Here is a 14,195-nt window from a genome sequence, read left to right as displayed (position 1 = left end):
TTCATTATTTTAATGACTTCCTGCTTTACTGCAAAACCTCTCTGTTCATTCGGTGTTGGCAGTTTGAGCCTGTGTTAAGGATTTAGGCTCACACTGAAGCTTCTATAAATTTCTGGATATCTGTCATGCTGGCATGTAGGTCATTCTCCTTTAGGAATGATGAGGAGGCTGGCAAGCGGTTGCTCCAAGGGAAGGGGTAATTTTTCAAACCTGAGCTGTCCAAGCTCAGCATGAATTGGAGTGGGCTGCTGGCTCAGGCTAGCAGAGGCAGCCATGAAACATGCAAATCTGCAATTCGTTCTGCCAGGTCGGTCCCAGCAGGTGTCACTAAAAGGCAGCCCTGTGTGCTTCTGTCACTGTGGGGCAGCCTTGACAAGGAAGGTGGAAAGGAAAAAGAGACCCAGTGCTGAACTCCAAGCAGAGATGGGGATTTTCTCTCTGCATATTTTCCCTCCCCTCCCAGCCTGCATTTCCAATAACATATTGATTTATATTTGTATTATGAAACAAAAATGGTTGTAAGCAGATGTTCTTTCCTTTTACACACGTTAGCTCCTATTTACATTCCTAACTGAACAATGTCTAAAGAGGTACTTAAACTGATGTAAAACACAGATAATCTTATGACCAAATGCTTAGCACAAGAAAAAACTTCAATTTGCAAGAGAAGTCCCTCCAAATACAGAAAGGGCCAGTATTGTACGAGGTACCTTAACTAAAATGTGGCAATGTAAGGAGCAGAGCAGGAAGAACCTTTAAGTCCAAAACTTGCAACAAGTCAATTCCATAGTCAGTTTCCCTGGCCCTTCCACAGCAACCTGGGCATCTGTTTTCTCAACAATGGAGGTAACAATAGTAGGTATTTCAGAGGAGGAAATGGCTTAGAGCAGTGCTAGAATATGGTCGTGGCTATATAAAGTTTAGCTATTTGTATATTGTAAGAAACCTACAATGTATTCTTTTATCGGTAGTCAGTAATGGATTTCTTGTGGGAAAGTAGCAGCCTCCTATGGGGGGAACACCTGCAGTTCCCACTAAGTGAACACTGGTGTCTGCTAACCTTTGCCTCTATTTATCTCAATAATACACTGTCAAGCTGTCCCTTGAGTTAGCAATTTTATTTACATTCTTTTTCTTTTTTTTTTTCCTTTCCCTTTTCCTTCCACAGGGTCCCTCTCTGTCACCCAGTCTGGAGGGCAGCAGCGCCATCATAGCTCACTGCCACCTAGACGCCTGGGTTGAAGCAATCCTCCCATATCAGCCTTCAGAGTAGCTGGGACTACCTGCACGGCCCACCACCCCCGGCTAATCTTTGTGGGCTTTGTTTTGTTTTTCCCTTCTGGGTTTCCGCCGGGCGCAGTGGCTCACCCCTGCAATCCCAGCACTTTGGAAGGCAGAGGCGGGCGGATCACCCGAGGTGGGAGACCAGCCTGACCAACCTGAAGAAACACCATCTCTACTGAAAAAAAAAAAAAAAATTAGCTGGACATGGTGGCTCATGCCTGTAATCCCAGCTACTAGGGAGGCCTAGGCAGGAGAATCACCTAAACCCAGGAGGTGGAGGTTGCGGTGAGCGAGATCACACCATTGCACTCCAGCCTGGACAACAAGAGTGAAACTCCATCTCAAAACACAGACCAGTTTCACCATGTTGCCCAGGCGATCTGGAACTCCTAGGCTGGAGCGATCTGCCACTCTCAGCCGTCCAAAGTCCTGGGATCACAAGGGGCAGGCACTACACCAGGCCAATCTATTCCTTTGTGATTAATAAATTGGACCGGGTGTGGTGGCTCACGCCTGCAATCCCAGCACCCCAGGAGGCGAGGCGGGCGGATCACCTGAGGTCCGGAGTTCGAGACCAGCCTGACTAACAGAGAGAAACTCAGTCTCTACCAAAGAAAAAAAAAAAAAGCCGGGCATGGTGGCTCACGCCTGCAATCCCAGCACCCAGGGAGGTCGAGGCAGGTGGATCACCCAAGATCAGGAGCTCGAGATCAGCCTGACCAACACGGAGAAACCCCGTCTGTACCAAAAAAAATAAAACCAAAATTAGCTGGCATGGTGGCTCATGCCTGCAATCCCAGCCACTCAGGAGGCTGAGGCAGGAGAACCACCTAAACCTGGGAGGCGAAGGCCACGGTGAGCTGAGACCGAGCCACTGCCCTCCAGCCTGGAAAACAAGAGCGAAACTCCACTCAAAAAAAAAAAAAAGAAAAGACCATGTTTCACCACGTTGCCCAGGCCGGTCTGGAAGTCCTAGGCTCAATCGATCTGCCGCGCTCGGCCATCCAAATTACTGGGATCACAAGCGTGAGCTACCACGCCAGGTTGATCTATTCCTTTCTGATTAGTAAATTGGACCCGGCGTGGTGGCTCATGCCTGCAACCCCAGCACCCCGGTAGGCGAGGCGGGTGGATCACCTGAGGTCCGGAGTTTGAGACCAGCCTGACCAACAGTGAGAAACCCTGTCTCTACCAAAAAAAAAAAAGCCGGGCATGGTGGTTCACGCATGCAATCCCAGCACCCAGGGAGGTGGAGGCAGGTGGATCACCCGAGGTCAGGAGCTCGAGATCAGCCCGACCAACACGGAGAAACCCCATCTGTCCCAAAAAAAAAACCAAAATTAGCTGGCATGGTGGCTCATGCCTGCAATCCCAGCCACTCAGGAGGCTGAGGCAGGAGAACCACCTAAACCTGGGAGGTGGAGGCCGCAGTGAGTCGAGACCGTGCCACTGCACTGCAGCCTGGAAAACAAGAGTGAAACTCCACTCAAAAAAAAAAAAAAGACCGTGTTCACCATGTTGCCCAGGCCGGTCTGGAACTCCTAGGTTCAAGTGATCTGCTGCGCTCGGCCGTCCAAAGTCCTAGGATCACAAGGGTGAGCCACCACGCCAGGCTGATCTATGCCTTTCTGATTAATAAATTGGGCCAGGCATGGTGGCTCATGCCTGCAATCCCAGCACCCCCGGGAGGCTGAGGTGGGTGGATAACCTGAGGTTGGGAGTTTGAGACCAGCCTGACCAATATGGAGAAACCTGTCTCCACCAAAAAAAAAAAAAAAAATCAGCCAGGCATGGTGGCTCACTCCTGCAATCCCAGCCACTTGGGAGGCTGAGGTGGGAAGATCACTTAAAACTGGGAGGTGGAGGTTGTAGTGAGCCGTCATTTACTCCAGCCTGGGCAACAAGAGCGAAACTCCATCTGAAAAACAAACAAACAATAACAAAAAAACAGGTTTCACCATGTTGCCCAGGTGGGTCTGGAACTCCCAGGCTCAAGCGATCTGCCTCGCTCCTGGGATTACACTGTGAGGGTTAATTTTATGTGCCAACTTGACTGGGCCACAGGGTGCTCAGATTAAACATTGTTTCTGGGTGTGTTTGTGAGTGTTTCCAGATGACATTAGCTTTTGAGTCAGTGAATTCAGTAACATAGATGGCCCCATGGAGATGGACATCGTCCAACCTGGTGAGGGCTTGAGTAGAACAAAGGGAGGAAGGGGAAATTTGCCCCCTTTCTTTCTGCCTCTTTGCTTGTGCTGGGACATCTCATCTTCTGCCCTGGGACTGGGATGTACACCATCAGCTCTCCTGGTTCTCAGGCCTTCTGACTTGGACAGAATTAAATCACCAATTTTCCTGAGTGTTTCAGCTTCCATAATAAATCTCTTTTTAAGAAAATGTGGGACATATACAACATGGAATACTATGAAGCTATAAAAACGAACAAAACCATGTCCTTTTCAGCAACATGGATGCAGTTGGAGGCCATAATCCTCAGGAAACTAACACAGAGACAGAAAACCAAATACTGCATGTTCTCACTTATAAGTGGGAGCTAATAATTAAGTCCTAATTCCTAGAACCTGTAAATGTTACCTCATTTGGAAAAAGCATATTTTCAGGTATGATTAAGTTAAGGATCTTGAGGAGAGATTATCCTGGATTGTCTCTGTGGGCATTAAATCCTGGCACATATATCCTTATAAGAGGGAGATAAAGGAGATTTAACTTCAGACAGAAGAGAAGGAGGCCCTGTGACCAAGGAGGCAGAGCCAGGAGTGGTGCAGCTGCAAGCCAATGAATGCCAGCAGCCACCAGAAGCTGGGAAAGTCAGAGAATGGATTTTCCCCTCAGCCTCTGAGAGCACTGGCTCTGCTGATACCTAGACTTCAGCCCAGTGATACTGACTTTGGACTTCTGATATCCAAAACTGTGAGAAGATAAATTTCTGCTGTTTTGATTCACCAACTTTTTGGTAATTTGCTCTAATAGCCACAGGAAACTAATGTACATGCCTACTGGGGTCCAGTTGTGTCCGGTGACTCCTGCTTTCCTGGGACAGGCAGGCTGCTCCATGCCTCCTGGCCATCCTACTGGGTGCTGGACACTGCAAGCTGCTCCATGTGTGCTGGCCATCCTCCTGGGTGCTGGATGCTGCAGGCTGCTCCTCCATGCCTGTTGGCCATTCCCTTTGGTGCTGGACAGCACTCACATTGTGAAATCCACTGGCCCTGTGAAAAACACCTGCAAATGTTACCAGGAGAGTGGTTAGTTCTCTTTTTGGCAACTCTTGTTATTGCTTATGGCTTAACATCTGTGCCTCCAAGATCCCTTCTCTCTGCCTTCATCGATGCCAGGAAAGCAATCACCTTTTGCCTTTCTTTGCCTCTCAGCAAGTGGCATGTCCCCATGTCACTTTAAGCGTCAAGCACACGGAGCCCAATAAGATGCTGAAAAGTGTCTGCCTACAAGGTTACAAGGTGGTGGAGACATTCTGAGCTGGTAATTCCAGGGCTCAGTAAAACAGCTACAGGAAATCTGAAGTTCAAAATGCTGAAGTGAAAAATGAGTGATCACAACGAAGGGAAACACAAGCCCCTTCTTTTAAAAACATTATGATAATAACACACAACATAAAATTTACCATATTAACCATGTGTATGTATACGGTGCAGTAGTGTTAAGTATATACATGTTGTTGAGTAACAAGTTTCTAGAACTTGCTTCTCTTGGAGAACTGAAACTATAGCCACTATACAACAACTCCCCATTTCTCTATCCCCTGGCTTCTGGAAACAACCGTTCTATTTTCTGTTTCTATGAGTTTGACTAATATCGAACCTAAGGTAAGAGAAATCATACACTATTTGTCTTTGTGTGACTGGCTGATTTCTATTAGTATGATGTTTTCAAGGTTCATCTATATTGTAGCATGTGACAGGGCTTCTTTCTTTTTTAAGGCTGATAATTTTATAATATTCTGTTGCATGGATAGACCACATTTATTTATTTATTTATTTATTTATTTATTTATTGAGACAATCTCACTGTGTTGCCCAGGCTGGAGTGCGGTGGCATGATCATGTCTCACTGCAGTCTGAATCTCACATTCTCAAGTGCTCCTGCCACCTCAGCCTCCTGAGTAGCTGGGACCACAGGCACATGACACCATGTCTGGATAGTCATCTTTCTGTGTAACTGGTGGAGAAATGGGAGGAACAGTAAAGAAACTGTCTTAGAATAAATCTGGTGACAGCAGAAGAGAATATGAATCACATTGTCCTCACAGAGCCTTGAAGAGTGTGACAGTGTTTGAGGGCCACACTGTCGTCTTAGAGTGAAGTGAGGAGAACCTACATTGGTTTGGTAGTCATGGGGATGGAAGGAGGAAAGAAATGTGAAAGCTCATTGGCGGCAGAATCAAAATGGCTTGGTCTTTGTAGTCAACTATTAAGTGAGAAGGAGGAATTACTGGCTGACTTAGAAGAAGTAAAAAATGTGAAATATCGATAAAACACAAAGCTCGTGATTTTAGTCAGGGTAAAGACTAAGCATTGTGTAATTCTAGATAGATTATTAAGCAGTTTTGTTCCCATATTTTATATCCCATATGTTCTAGCTATGACCCTATTTCTTTGTTTCTTGACATAGACAAACATTTTTTAAACTAAGAGCTTTATTGTGATACAGTTTTTATATAATAAGCCTCACCCTTCAAGTGTACAGTTCAGTGGTTTTTAGTATATTCAGAGTTCTGCAGACATTATCACTCCCTAATTTCAGAACATTTTCATCTCCCCAAAAAGAAACCCTGTACCCACTAGCCGTCACTCCCTGTACCCATCTTCCCCACTGTTGATCCTGGCAACCTCTAATCTAATTTCTATCTCTGTAGGTTTGCCTATCCTGGGCATTTCATATAAATAGAATCATACCAAATGTGGCATTCTGTGACTGGTTTTTCTTTACAGAGATTATAAATCAAATGCCTGAAGATGCTAAGCTTAGGAGAGTGTTTGATGTACAACTTGGACAACTGAACTTTTTTAAAGTTGAAAATATGGCTGTGTCTGTATATGTGGCATATTATCCTTAGATGACCCTAACTTCAATTATTAAGAATTTTTTCCCCTAGTAATCTTCAACTGTCTCAATATTCAGCAGGAACCCCTTGGAGACAAAGATCAGTATGAATTTGGAACACATGTTGACAAAATGAATGTAATTTAATTTAGTACAGTAGTAAAGTCAACCACTTTTAGGTGTTGATGCTGCTGAAAGTGTACATTAAGGAAAAGTTTACCTACCTTACTTTTTGTGGAGGTGCTAGAACTACTTCTGTCTTGGGTTTAGATTTCAACAAACCTTTGCATGGGCATTATGTGGTTGCACAAATGTACTTTGTTTTGACCCAAAAATGCAAAAACTTCCTTTCTTCCCACTTTCTGAGACTCTGCAACCTTAAAGGAAGAGTGGGGTACTTTAAAGGAAAGGTGGTGGTGGTTGGATCATGGGTAACAATGTCTACTGTGTACTTCCTTTCCCAAAACAAGTCCCTGTCTACCGTCAGCATTTCCAAAATTTGAAGATCAGGTGTGGTGTTAACTCATTAACTAATGACTAGATTTTGAGCGGTTGTGGAAGCAAAATCTCACCGAGTGCCTGGATGTTCTAATTCTGTTAAGTCAGTGAGTGCATATTCCATACAACACTCTCTTAGCCCGGTGGCAGATTTAAGGAGTGGGTGATAGATTTCTATGTTTCAGAAATCAAATACACAAAGAATAAACATTTTTAATCCCATGATTCTTTGCCCAAGTTTAATTTTTTGGAGAGTTTTTCTTTTAGATTTTCTTTCCCTTCCATTAAACTTCTACTTTGAAAGGTCCCAGGGTTTGGGCAAAGCAAGTGAGAAAGACACTTGCTTCGATTCTCCAGGATAAGGGATTGAAGAGGACTTCTTTCCCTCATTTTATTATTGAATAATGTCACAATAACAGTTATTAAGGTGAATAGTCTACAGTAGAAGTTTTTAGATGCCTTCTCTGCAAAATAATTTGGTTTAGTCAACCCGAGGATGCCTTTGGTTAGCTGGAATGGAAGATGTGCAGGCTAGAGTGGTCTTGGTAAGTCTTCCAGGGGGAAATACAGCATTTGGAAGGGTAGGAAGCAGAAGGAATCTCAGGCAAGGGAAAGGTGTGGGCAGAGCCCCGGAGGACAGAACAGGTTGTGGTGGACTTGGTGTCCACATAGACCTAATTAGTGGTCTTAGCTTTTGTGTTTTCAAAATTACCACAGTTTGTGTTCTACAACTGTCATTCCCTTGATTTTATTTTAGACATACTATCTGTGTATTTTGAAATTTAAAATAACAGTAAAGGAGAAATGAAATTATTTTGTTTGAGAAAGAGTTAAAAAGTTAAAACATATGGATCTAAATAATTTTCTAATGGGAGATTTGGTACACCCCCAGAAGTTGTTTTTGGTTCAGAGAATAGTCTTTCAGATCTAGAAAGGACTTGAGGAGTCCCAGAGAGGTGCTGCCTGGTCTGAACCATTTGATGCTCACGACAGAATGGATAAAAACAATTTGAACCAGGAAACCATGCAGATGTTCATATTTTGGATAGGGTAAGGTCAATGCCATTGTCAGAGGAAAAACTCTTGGCCATCACAGGATGGGAGAGAAAGTTTGAGTTGTAAAGAATACTCAAATGCCATTTAAGGAAAGGGGTTCTTCTGCCCCTATTCTTTGGAATATTTAGAGCTAAGTTCTTAGTTTTTGACATCATAAAAATGTCAAAGTATTCTGTTCTAAGAGCCATTTCAAACAACTGACTAGAATTTCAGAGCAATTACATGAGAGTAATACCATGAAAATTTTTAAATTACCCATAGTCCTATATCCCTAACAAGTATGTTCATGTTTGCATGTTCTCTTCTCATCTTTACTGTGTGTCTACTTTCTTAGTAATGGCACATAGAAATTGTTTAAGCAGGAATAATTCTCGAGATAATTTTGTATGTTTCCTTTTTTCTTTTTAAGGTATGTATTGGGTGGAGGAGCATTATGTATTGAACTTCTCACAGAACAGGTGATTATTTTCTTATAATACTCAATTTTCAACCTCCATAGAGTGTTTTGATTATGTAAGTTAGATAGAAAGTAGAAGGTTCTCTTGGAGAAATTTTAGTTTTTTTTTTTTCATAGCTCCTACTTTCAAGAATGAAAAAGGTAAACCAGTAAAATGACGCTGTTCTTGGTACTGAATCTATGCTGGGATAGGCATTAAGAGTGACCTTTATTTAAGGTTCTAATTTGCTCACGTTGGGCACTTAGAACGTCAGTTTGTTGCTTTTTGTGCGATTCTGGAAATGGTCCAATTTTACTTTTTCCCCTTGACTCCAGACTTTTTAACACTGATGTGCTGCTGTTGAGGCATATGCCATTTTGTTAGGCCTTCTCAAGTGGGAATCAGGAATGCTGCTGTGTTCCAGAGATGTTTTGTTCTTCCTGTAGGGCTGAAGCAGTGCCTACTCGACAGAACCAGTCATCATGCAAAGAAAAGCCACCTGACTCAAAGGCAAAGCCAGAGTGCAGCTTGGAGGAAAGAAGGTATTTTATTAAGAATTTTACATAAACCATAAGATATATTTTATATTACTTTGTCAGCCTTCTTCGTGTCTTGACTTAATTCTTTCTGAGAGAATTCATTTCATTTTCATTTGGTTTGTTTTCTTCTTGTTACAAAGATGATCTATAGAAAATATAGAAGTATAAGAAAATTAAAGATACTAACTCATAACTGCTTAATGATTTAGTATCTGCTTGTTTAGTCTTTGTTGTATTTCCAGTAGGCAAACATGTCTACCGTTGTAAATTTATTATTGGTATGTATACCCTAGTAAGTTAAAAGTTATATGTACTTTGAAGTTTTGCAAAATTGAGTTCATATTATAGAATTAATTCCTGATGAACTTTTATGTGCTAGGCACTGGTCTTTTTATTTAATTATTTATTTTTACTTTTTTTTTCCTCTGTGCCTATGCTTACCAAGTCTTTTTATTTTTTACTTTTTATTAACTCTTTTAATCCTCTGAGTAAATTAAAAAGAGGGTATTATTAATATCTGCATCTTGTAGATGAGGTAACTGAAGGTAGGTAACTTGTCCAAGGTCACAGGTGGCAGAGCAAGGATTAAAACCAGACAGTCTGGCTGCCCAAGGCCCAACCAAGAGGAGCTGAGAGCAAGCCACTTGGCAGAAGGATGTTGGTCAGGCTGGTTTCCTGTTCAGTTACCATGAAACGTAGGCTTAACCTTAATTCTAGGACATTACCGAGAAAGCCTTCCAAAGCCATAGGTTTTTTACCATGACCATGACTTTTTTTTTTTTTTTGAGACAGAGTCTCACTGTGTAACCCAGGCTGGAGTGCAGTGGTGCGATCTCAGTTCACTGCAGCCTACCTCTCTTGACAGTCCACTGGTTAAAGCAATTCTCCTGCCTCAGCCTCCCAAGTAGCTGAAATTACAGGTGCCCACCACCACACCTGGCTAACTTTTGTGTTTTTAGTAGAGACGGGGTTTCACCGTGTTGGCCAGACTAGTCTTGAACTCCTGACCTCAAATGACCCACCTCTGCCTCCCAAAGTGCTGGGATTCCAGGCATGAGCCACCGCACCAGGACCCAAGGCCCTTAAGTTTTAATGTCTCATTCTTCAGTCAGATTTTCCTTGTTCCCGTGTGTTCAGCCAATTGTTTTTATGTTTGTGTTGAAGGAGAAACTAACAATGAAAATGGACTTGTTGACAGAAGAAAAGTAGGAATGCAGCCTCTGGTGCTGTTTGAGTGATCCCTCTGCCCCAGGCCTGGCTGTGTGCTGCTGTGTTCTGGTAAGGTGCATTGTAACCTTTCTGCGGCAGGTAAGAGTCCTGTACAGGTGCTCTGCCCACTTTACCTTTCAGGCTTCTGTATCAGCTGTTTTTCCCTTGTAGAATGTGCCTCTGACCTGTGCCCCTGACTTCCACCCCTTAACCCTACCCAAAACATCTTTACATGTCTGACCATCAAGCCTCTTCTGGGTCATATTCAGTTCATGCTGATATTTTCCCTTCCTCCCTTCTTTAGTCCTTACTGTTTTTGCTTTGGTCATGTTATGCTATATTCCGTAAGCCTTTAAAAATTTTGTTGTATCATGGCAGGGGAGAATATTTTATAATTATGCTTTGTGCATTTTATCTTCCACTCAATGAATGCTTGGTAAATATTTGTTTTATTGAGTATATGACCCTGTTCTAGCTATACTGTGTTTGAACAAAAATGTTAACTGCCTTGTAAGTTAACTGCTAAGAATTTGTCAAAAGTGCAGAGATAACATCCAGAACTTGTCATGAACATTACAAAAAGCTATCTAAGTGCTTGATGGAAGTCTGCAAATTGACTTCATGTGAAAGAGTGTAAGAAGTGAAAATATGAAGCATGACTGGAGCACCGGAGTGATAAAGCAAGGGTCCCTTTCTCCAGATCCTTTGTAACAGTGTCATGTGACCTCTTCTAGATCATTCTGAAAGACAATGCCAGCTCGGAACCTAGGAAAGCATCCAGTTGGTTTCCGCAGGTTAGGTGGTTCAAACCCTCATTAGCACCTTTGTTTTCTCTGCCTCAGTTTGCTTACAATGATGTTCTCAGTAGCTGTAATTGCTGTCTGTCTTTGAATACTTAAGCATTTTTTTTTTAGGTCACAGGGTATATGTGCATTTTTATTTTACCAAGTGTTAGAATTTTTACTCTGCCTTTGTGGGCTCTGGGTTAGCTACTTGGTTGTTTCATTGTAAAGTGATTAGCAGGAAGAACTGTGTGTGTGTGTGTGTGTGTGTGTGTGTGTGTGGTGTGTGTACTTTAAGTTTCTTAATTGGGTTGGTACATGTAAACCATTTAGAACAGTGCCTGCTGCATACCACATCCCCATCAGTATTCACGTCTCTCATATTCTATCCTCACACTTGATTGATAGTTTGCTTGATTATGTATTTCTAGGTTGAGGATAATTTTACCTTAGAATTTCAAAGTCTGTGCTTTTGTCTTCTAACCAGTCGTGGTGGTGAAACCTCATGCCATCCTGAGTTTCACTTGTTTATGCATGACTTTCTCCCTGGAAGCTTTTAGGAATTTGTCCTTTCCTTGGTGAGCTGAAATAGCACAACAATGTACTTAGTGTGGGTCTTTTTTCATTCATTGTGCTGGGTACACCAAATGAACAGGCCTATGGATAGGCTCTTTCAAAGTTGGAGTCTTGAATCTTGTCATATTTTTGGTGTTAACTTTCTCTTTTCCATTTTATTTGTTCATTTTGAAGTGTCTATTAATTGGATTTTGGACCTCATGTCTTGAGTCTTGTATTTCAAGTTATTTCTAATTTTTTTTTAAATTTAAAGTTCTGGAATATTTTCTTATCTTTTGACTTTCAGGAAATTTTATTTGGACTGTAATAACTTTAAGTTTTGTTTTGGTTATTTATTGTTGCTTAACCAATTTTCTCAAAACTTAATGGCATAAAACTACACATCTGTCTATCTGTCACTACTGTATGGATTAACTGGGGCTAGCTGGACAGTTTTTCTTCTGGTCTCATTTGGCAGCTCTCACTGTGCAGTTAGACAGTGTCAGGGACTGGTCATCTGGATGCTCAGCTGTAGTCGAATGTCTGAGATGGCTTCTTCACCCACAGGTCTGCTGCCTTGGTGTTTCTTGATGTGGCCTTTCTCTCTGCATAACATCTCATCGTCTCGGGTCTCTTCATGTGGCTTTTCTTTCTCCAAGAGGGTAGTCAATTCTTATGTTTGGCTTCCAGAAGCACAGAAATGAAGCTGCCAGAGGTTCTTAAGGCTTAGACCTGGAACAGCTCCAGTGTCATTTCTACGACATGCTATAGGTTAAAGTGAGTGTTGGGGCCAACCCAGATTGACTATGGATGGGCCTGTCTAAGGACATGATGACAGGAGGTATGGCTCATTGGCGACCAACTCCCAAGATGAAGCATGAGTTCTAAGAACTTTTTCTTCTCTGATTATTTCTTATTCATATTCTGTTTTGTTTTATACATGTAATATATTCACAAGTGTCCTTATGAAGTGATTTTGATACTCTGTCTTCTCCCTGGCATCTCTTTGTTCTTTAATAATTTTTTTCTTAGTTTATTCTGGTCTTATTTTTCTTTTTAAAGCCTTTCCTTAAATATCTATTCTATGTTGCTTATCATTTGTAGTCTTTTTTTTTTTTTTTTGAGACCCAGTTTTGTTCTTGTTGCCTAGGCTGGAGTACAATGATGTGATCTCGGCTCACCACAACCTCTGCCTCCCAGGTTCAAGCAGTTCTCCTGCCTCAGCCTCCCAAGTAGCTGAGATTACAGGCATGTGCTACCATGCCCAGCTAATTTGTGTATTTTTAGTAGAGATGGGATTTCTCCATGTTGGTCAGTCTGGTCTGGAACTCCCAACCTCAGGTGATCCACCCACCTCAGCCTCCCAAAGTGCTGGGATTACAGACATGAGCCACCGTGCCTGACCTGTAGTCTTTTTTTCATTCTTTATTTGTTCATTCATATTTGAGAGAGGTACTAAAAGACTGGGAGGTGGGGTGTGGTGACTCACACCTATAATCTCAGTGCTTTGGGAGACCGAAGTGGGAGGATCTCTTGAGCCCAGGAGCTCAATACTAGTTTGGGCAACATAGTGAGACCCCATCTTTACCAAAAAAAAAAATAGCTAAGTGTGGTGACACCCATCTGCAGTCTCAGCTACTTGGGAGGCTGAGGCAGGAGGATTGCTTGAGCCCAGGAGATTGAGGCTGCAGTGAGCTGTGACCATGCCACTGCATTCCTGCATTCCAGCCTGGGTGAAAGAGCAAGACCCTGTCTCAAAAAAATAAATAAATAAAAATAAAAGTAAAAATAAATAAAAATTGATTGGGAGTTCTTTGTGGCAAAGACTTGTCAACTGATAGCTTTTAGGAGGAATGTATGCTGATTCCTAATTGTTATCCTCCATCCCTCTATCTTATCTCCTGGTGCAATCATAAATGATGGCTGGAACTACTCCATTCCTCTGGATGTAAAATCTACATTCTCTTGCCTGAGGTAGATATGTTTGCTTGGGTTCTGTTTAAGGAGATGGGGCCAGCAGTGTGTTTCAGGGCCTGGAAAACGTGTTCTCTGTCTGGGCTTTTGGTTAATCTCTGTTTTCAGTCTTGCCTATCAGTCCCACTCTCGGGGGTACCTCGTGTCTGAGTCTAGATCATTTCCAGGTTGCTGTGGGACAAATTAGCCTCGTTGTTCTCAGTATCCTCCTGACCTCCACCTTTGTTTGCTTTGCTCCATTAATTAACCATTTTCCATTTACTGTCATTGTCTAATGAAGATGAATTCTCTTCTGTTGGTAACCCCATTCCTTTTTTGTAATTGTGTGCTCATACAATGTTTATTCTTCACTGTATTTCTATTGGAGCCTCAGGACAAAGAGTAAATGGTGAAAATATGTGTTCAGTGTTAAGTTTTCCTTCTGTAAGACATCTGCAACTTGTGTTTTTCACCGAATAGATCATGGACCTAATGCATATAGAGCTACTTTGTTTGTCATGATTGTGCCTTCAATTATATGTAGAAATATAATTTGTGAATTGCCTGATGAAGTTTTCCTAATTTTGAATTATCTTTGCATTCCTATAGTAAACACTGTTAGAATGGCTATGGTAATATTTTATTTTTGCATTTTTACTTCTGTATTAAATAAGATTATAGTTTTGTTTGCTTCCTTTAAGGCTGTTATTTCATTTCAGTATCAAGGGTATGCAGGGCTGAGTTGGGAAGCTTTACATCTTTTTTCTAAGATCTAGGATGTAGATCTGGTTTACACAGTA

General features: G+C 42.1%; 1 protein-coding gene across 1 annotated transcript in view; it reads right to left on the bottom strand.

The window, feature by feature from the left end:
- Positions 1-14,195, bottom strand: part of LOC129050364 (putative GED domain-containing protein DNM1P46) — an 87,915-nt gene that overhangs the window by 53,302 nt on the left and 20,418 nt on the right. The window lies entirely within an intron of this gene.

The sequence above is a fragment of the Pongo abelii genome, chromosome 16, assembly GCF_028885655.2.
Source record: "Pongo abelii isolate AG06213 chromosome 16, NHGRI_mPonAbe1-v2.0_pri, whole genome shotgun sequence".
Lineage (NCBI taxonomy): Eukaryota > Metazoa > Chordata > Mammalia > Primates > Hominidae > Pongo > Pongo abelii.
The sequence above is the reverse complement of the archived record's forward strand: the minus strand, read 5'-3'. Positions and strand labels throughout refer to the sequence as shown.